This window comes from Vombatus ursinus, unplaced genomic scaffold (assembly GCF_900497805.2).
Source record: "Vombatus ursinus unplaced genomic scaffold, bare-nosed wombat genome assembly UNPS02010548.1, whole genome shotgun sequence".
NCBI lineage: Eukaryota > Metazoa > Chordata > Mammalia > Diprotodontia > Vombatidae > Vombatus > Vombatus ursinus.
The window spans coordinates 13,750,542-13,758,378 of NW_020950326.1; positions in this window are offsets into that span (position 1 = coordinate 13,750,542).

The window sequence follows — 7,837 nt, forward strand, 5'->3', positions numbered from 1 at the left end:
TATGATAGACACTCTGCATCTTCTCTTCTCCAGGCCAATCAGTTCCATCAGCTAATTCTCAGAAATGGAGTCAAAGTCTTTACCATACTGGTTGTCTTCTTCTGAATACTCTCCAGCTTATGAATTAATAATGAATGGATGATGAATCAATCAATCAACAAGTGTTTATTGATTGCTTCCTATGAGCCAGGGGGTGTGCTAAGTGTAGCTGTATGACCATGGGCAAATCACTTAATCCTGTTTGCCTCAGAGATTTTAATTTTGTGGTTTGTCCTTTGTTCTTGAAGAGGACCATGACATCAGGGAAGTGATGACATGATTTGTGTTGAACTGGATTTGAGTGAGAGAGGGCTGTGCAAAGTCACCAAGCTCCCTTTCTCTTCCCTGTACCTCTTTTTTTTTTTTTTTGCTATTTTGCCAATTCTACTGTTTAAGGAATTCTTTTCTTCATTGAATTTTTGTACATCCTCCCCCCCCCCAAGTTGGCTGATTTTACTTTTTAAGGAGTTCTCTTCAGTTAGTTTTTATGCCTCTTTTAACATTTGGCCTATTTTGTTTTTTAAGGTGTTATTTTTGCCAATATTTTTTGTGCATCTTGTTGGCTCTCTTTTTGTAATTTTCTGGTATTGTTCTCATTTCTTTTCCCAATTTTTCCTTTACCTCTTTTACTTGATTTTTAAAATCCCTTTTGACATCTTACAGGAATTCTTCTCAAGATTGTATCCAAGTCTCATTTTTCTTTGAGGCTTTGCATGTAGTTATTTAGACTTAGTTGTCTTTTTCTGAGTTTGTGTCTTGATCTTCCCTATCATTATACTAACTTTCTATGGTCAAGTTCATTTTTTGTTGTTTGCTCATTTTTTCAGGATATTTCTTGACTTTTAACCTTATGTTTGAGTTGGGCTCTATTCCCCAGGTAGAGGAAGCAGGGTCCCAAGCTCAAGTTTTTCATGCTGCAGTTTTCAGAACTAGTTCTGGGAGTCTGTAAATTTTTGGTTCTTCTAAGGTGGTATGATCTAAGAAGAGGTGTGGGGACTGCTTTTCTGTCCTGTGCTCTGGTCTATCAGTGATCATAAGCATTCTTTTCTGTCATGGAACTATGACCAAGATCCCTGCTCCTGCTAGTGCTCCTCCTTGCCCTGGCACTGTGCCCCAGAATTAAGTATGGGCAAAGCAACAGATTCCTTCTCCCAGTGGCAGCAAACAGTCCCCTGTACTCTCCTTCTGACCAGTTGTCTGATGCTCTTATTGTCTGTGTACTGTGAGCATTGGAAGCCACCATGAATTCAGCCACCCCTGAGACTTACTGCTGGCACATCCTTCATTGGATAATGCTGCACTTTTACCCTAGTGAGATAAACCTTTCCTGCCCACCTTCTGAGCTGTCTTAAACCAGGAAATTGTTTTATCCTGTCCCTTTATGGGTTATGTCACTCCAGAATTCATTTTTAGGCATTATTTGAACATTATTTGGAGGAGAATTTGGGAGAGTTCTGATGAGTCCTTGTTTTCACTCTACCATCTTGACTCTGCCCCTCTTTTTCTTTTTTTTTTCTTTAAAAAAAAAGAGTCAATCCAACTGGCTCCATATCTCACATGGCTGAAATTGCAGGGGTTACTCATGTGTCTCATCCCACTACTCATACTGCTACTTGGCAAGGAATTAAGAATTGTTATTTTCATTTTCTTCCTTATTTTATTATAAAGAGTAAAAACAAAGAAATTTGTTCGTGTTATTTAATAATACATATTAGATTAGGAAGCATTGAATTTGTTGTTCTAAGTTGTCTTAGTAGTCAATATAAATCTCAGTAACAAACCAATCCATTGGGCCATGTAAAATGACCTCCCTCCTCCACCCTCACCCCTATAGGCAAAGAATCCAATTGATAAAACAGGAAATTTGGTATGCATGTAAAGAGACTCTTGTCAATAAATCAAATTGGAGGTAGGGGAGAATCACCAAGGAGTTGGTCCATTTATTCCAGTCATTTTAACTGCCAATTCAGATCATTACACAGTCAATCCAATTGATCATGTGACATTAGGACAGTCATTAGTCAAACCAGGAAAATAAATCATATGTAGAAAAATCCATCTGAAGAATTTTTTGCTGCTCTGGATCACTGAACCCAAGAGTGGTTGACTTTAAACAACTACTAGATAATGTATTTTAATAACTGCATACAGGATTTATATTATTAAACAACTAGGGCTCTTAATAATTCTTTTATTTTCTCACATAAGCACAAGGAGAATTCAAAGATTCCTTTTTACACCAAGTTCTCTCTTTGGATCACAGAATCATAGATTTAGTCCACCTACTCATTGTATAGATGAGAAAGCTGAGATCAGGATGAAAGAGCGATTCTCCCAAGGTCAGACATATATAAAGTGGCAAAACTAGGATTTGAAGCTAGGTATTCTGACTACAATTGCAGTTCTATTTCCAGAATGATTCAACCAGAAGAAAATACAATGGAAAACTAAAGTTTAATGAGAATATTGGCTACCTCAATGATGATACTAGCTTTTTAAAAATATGCATATACATTATTCCATATGTTTTCTAAATGGGTGAATTTCAAATGGTTACTAATATGGACCCTGGGTTCCCCTTACACAAATGACCCCACAGAAAAATAACACTAGTTGAAAAACACACTATAGATCAGCACATATTCCCAAAAGCTAGACCGCACTAATGTATATACTTTATCACAGCCAACTGGATAAAACATCAGTTTAAAACAAAATGCAATCCAACAGTCTAGGGAACAATAAATTAGAGACACTTCCATATATGCATGGGGTATACTTTTCTAAAGGTTGTTGTTGTTGGTCCTTCATTTTTAAAGAGGACCAATGACATCATGAGGGGTATCTTGGCTTGTGCATCAATTGGATTTAAGTGAGGCAGTTTCACAAAGTTGTAAGCTTCACTCCCTCTCTTCAAAAGTCATTAAGGCTCAGTGTCAAGAAAAAAGTCAAGATGACTGGCAATGGCTCAGAATGCTGTGGATGACCTTGGTGTCTGACCAAGTTCTAAGTGCTCCACAGTGCCCCCTTTAACCACCTTTATGGCCATTGGAGCAAATTGTTCTCATCTGCACATTCTGCTGGGGAAGTCTTCACATGCTTGGGGTAGACATTCCCTTTACTCACTGCTAGGGTTAAGTCGTCTTGCATACTCTCAACTGGTTTAGCCTATCTTCTGAGAAGGTTTACTGGGGTGTGACTGCTGCACATGCTGTAGCTTCTTGGAACCAGAAGATGAGGTCCAGGTCGATACCAAAGTTAGATGAGTAGCCCTGAAAAGGGCCTGGCAAGCCCCTACATTTGAACTGTTAGTCCTCCTTGAACACCCTATACACCTCAGCACTAGGAGAAGAAGAATGTATTGAGTAGAAGAGGAGTGTATTGGAACCAGTTCAAACCAATCACATAATAGCCAGAGATTAGATTTCAGCTGAGAGCATTACATCTCAGAAATTAGCAAGTGTTCCACACCAGGATTTGATTGTTTTCCTGACTGTCTAGACCTAATAAAGTTTAAAGAAAATATTAACAATTCAGATTATTATTAAATGTGTCATTCATGATTTTTTAGAGAAATGATTCTTAGACATTTACCAGCACAAATTGTGCTATAAGAAATGATAAACAGGAAACTCTCAGAGAAACTTTGCCTACATGAACTGATGCACAGTAGAATGAACAGAACCACAAGAACATTGTACATAGTAACAGCAATATTGTACTATGATCAACTGTGAATGACTTAGCTATTCTCAGCAATACAATGGTTTAAGACAATTCAAAGGTTTATGATGAAAATTGCTATCCACCTCCAGAGAAGGAAGTGATGGAGTCTGAATGGAGATTGAAGCATACATCAAAGCTCATTTATAATCTTTATCAAATTGCTTGCATTCTCAAGGAAGGGGGAGGAGTAGAAGAGAAGGAGAGAATTTGGAACTCAAAATTTTAGAAGACAAATGTTAAATATTTTTGTTTACATGTAATTGAGAAAAAATGAAGCAAGAGTTAAATGCAAAAAGAAATTTACCATGCAATATCCCTTGGCACATATGAAAACAATGATGATTGATAGAGAGAGCCCACACCTATGAGATTTGTGGCTAGGGCAACTCATGCCTCTAATGCTCTAAGGATGTTGGTGTCCTCTGGAAATGTCCTTAGACTGTATTGTTCTGTTCTGAGAATATTTTTTCCTGCTCTCCACTGAATACACTATCTCTTCTGAGTGTCACTTTACTGCTCTGTACTAAATCTGTCATCTCAAGTAAGCCTCAGTCTGCAGATCTGGTGGCCACCATTTCTCATTGTAAACAGCTTCAGTACCTCAGGGTCATCAGTTTGCCATATTTATTCTAATTTAGTAAGATGCAATGACTAGAAAGCTTCTTACAGACAAGGGCAAGTGGATCACTCTTTAGTGCTATGAATCTCCATATTTACCAGTCAGAAAATAATCAGTTAGAAAGACACCTGTTAACATGAAATTTAATCATGATAAATTGAAAGTCTTATATTTGGGTTCAAAAAATCAACTTCGGTGGACAGCTAAGTGGTGCAATGGACAGAGCACGGGCCCTGGAGTCAGGAGGATCTGAATTCAAATCTGACCTCACACACATAAAACTCACTAGCTGTGTGACTCTGGGCAAGTCACTTTACCCCAATTGCCTCACCAAAAATAAAAAAATTAACTTTTTTAGGTTAGGTTCTTACTTTAAGTTTTAGGTTAGGTTTTTAAGGTAGGTTCAGTTAAATAGAATTGTGTCTGAAACTTCTGGAGGTTTTAGCAGATAGAGTTCAGTTTTAGTCAACAGCATGATATGGCAGCCAAAAATCTAATGCATTCTTGGATTTCACTAAAAGGCATAACTTACAGAAGTAAGTAGGTGCAAATCGCTTTGTCCTCTGCCCTAGTCAATCAGAAGATTTCTAGAATATTGTGTTCAATTCTGAAGTACCACAATTTAGGAAGGATCTCAATAAGTTAGAAAGAATTCAGAGGTGGGCAAGTAGTTTGTGAAGGACTGTGAGTCCAGTTATCTGAGTTGAAAGAAATGAGGAATTTTAGCCTGCAAAAGAGAGAACTAGGAAAAACAGGATCCATCAACCTATTGCCAATTGTTTATTGAGCTCCTACTATATGTAAGGCACTGTGCTAGGTGGGATATATCAATAATAAACAATCTATTCATAAGGTGCTTACATTCTACTGGGTAGACAACATATATGTGCTTTATATGCTTATATAAATTATATATATATATATATATATAACATGTATAAACAAATATACGAGATAAATACAAAATGAATAAAATCAAATAAAAAGTGATTAGTGAGGGAGGGGACTAGCATTTGGAAGGATCATAAAAGACAAATTAACACATATGAAGCCTGAATGATGAGCAATGGCATGAAGTTTCCTAAGAATTAGAACTGCCCAAAAGTGCAATGAGTTGTCTCAGCAGGTAGTGTGTTCTGACTAATTTGAGGTCTTCAAGCAGAGGCTGGATGGTTACTTTCCAAATACATTATAGTAGGGTATGCCTTTTGGGTAGGAGTTGGACTAAACAGCTGCTGAGGTCACAGCCAACTCAGAAATTCTGTAAATGACAAACAGATTAAGTGCTATAGAAGTTCAAAGAAGATAGAGTCAATTAGAGCTTCAGTAGCAAGGAAAAGTTTCAAAAGGGAGTTGGGAGAAATCATTCTCCAATCCATTTTGATCCGTGCCCTTGAGCCATATCTGCCTTATTCATACTCTTGATGTTTGTGAGAAGAGAGAAAGTAGAGCCATTTATTGTAGATGTCTTTGTCAAGGAGTTTAGCTGCAAAGGGCAGAAGAGATATACGATAATATAAATGATCATAGGGTCGATGAGAGTTTTTTTTTTCCTCAGATTGGGGGAGACATGGGCATGATTTTAGGCAGTAGGGAATGAGCCAGTAGACAGGGAGAGGTTGAAAATGAATGATAAAGATGAGGTGACAGAAGGGGCAATATATTGTGTGAGAGTGGATGAAAGGAATTGTTTGAACAGATATTCAGGCTAACAGTGTTATCCTTGGTAAGAAGTAAATCCATTTCATCATGTGACATAGGAGGGAAGGAGGAGATAATGGCAGAAGGCATCAGAGTAATGGGAAATAAGGAAGAAGGAAGAAAAGGGAGCTTACAGTAAATGAACTTAATATTTTCTGTAAAATATGCATGTGGAGGAGCCATGGGAGGTTTGAGGAAGGATGAAAAGGTGTGGAAGAGCTGTCATGGAGAGTAAGTTGATAAGGCAGGGTATAGTAGGATTGCATAACAGCAGTGAGGGCTCAATTGAAGTTGTGATCCCAATCAGAAGAGTTTCATGATTTCCTCTACCTTCATTTAGTAGCATGTGTGTAGAAGTAAAGGTGTTAAATGCTGACAATGATCCAAGGCTGAGACTTGGTTGAGGATAAATGGCTTTATGATAAGGGGGCTAGGAATTTGAGAGAGAGGGACAGTGTAGAGCTAATTTGGTTCATCAAAGGGTCAAGATGGGGAAAAGAGGAGAGATTGGCTAGTGTAGGGGAGATAGCCTGGGAAAGAATGATGAAGTCAAGGTATTGGGGGTAACAATGTAGATGAAGAGAAGGGTTTATTGTTATTGTTGTTTCTTTGCTTGTTTTGATTTTTTTTTTTTGGTAAGGCAGAGGGAGAGGTGAAACATTAATGGGTTATGGTCAGGTAAAGAGATTTGGAATCCTTGAATGTGGGGGTGGTGCATTTGTGGATACTGGCAAGACCAAGAGTATGAGAATCTTTGTGTGTGACCAAAGTTGGGTAGAGGAGTAGCTAATCGGAAGTGAATAAGTTGAGAAATTGAGTAGTTAGAGAGTTTGAGGGAGAGTTAATATGTATGATGAAGTCTCCTAGTAGGAGGATAGGAATTTAGAAAGAGAGAAAAACTGTGAGCCAGGTACTGAGTTTATCGAGGAGAGGAAAGGATTGACTTGGGGGGCTACAGACAACAGCTATTGGATTTTGATTGGGTGGTAGATATGAATAGCATGAACCACAAAGCAAGAGAGGTACTGAGTGATAGAGTTAGGGGGAGAATCTGTAAGTGTCAAAGGTGAGCAAGAAGTAGTCCAACTTCCCCACCTTGATGAGTGAGCCAAGGAAAATGAGTCTAAGTATAGCCAGTACTAAAAAGAGTTGCTAGAGAGACAGTGTCATATGGGAGAAGCCAACCTTCAGTAATAGCTAGTAGATGGAAGGATTGACATAGGAAAATATTTAGTTTGAAATGAAGTTTGTTGCCTACAGAATAGGCAGGCATTCCAGAGGTCATAATTTTAGGGCTGGGTGGTATTTGGTTAAAACTTTGAGGAAGACTGTAATAAGAAATTGAGTGTTGGGTATGGGAAAGAAGGTATGGAAAATTATATACAGGGCTTCAGAATCGCTCAGATATGAAGGGTATATAACCAGAGAATGTTCATTACTGAGTGGAAGGCACCACTCTTACCAATGGAAGTTAGAAATTGGATTGAAAGTGAGTACAGCATGAAATGGGAGGTACACAGTCAGATGGTCAGATGGGAAGCCCTATGCTTCCTGCTCTGAATGGCAGAGATTAGTCAGGAAAAGGGAACAGCAGGCAAAGGTGGTTGAACCTGCATAGTAGAAGAAAGAAGTCTCATTCTCCAACAACTTTCCTCTTCCTCTTCTTTTAAAGGACAGGCACAAGAGGATATGGAAGGTCTGAAGTCAAAGAGCAGGTTGCTTCTCTTTGCACCGTAGGTACTCAGCATGCCA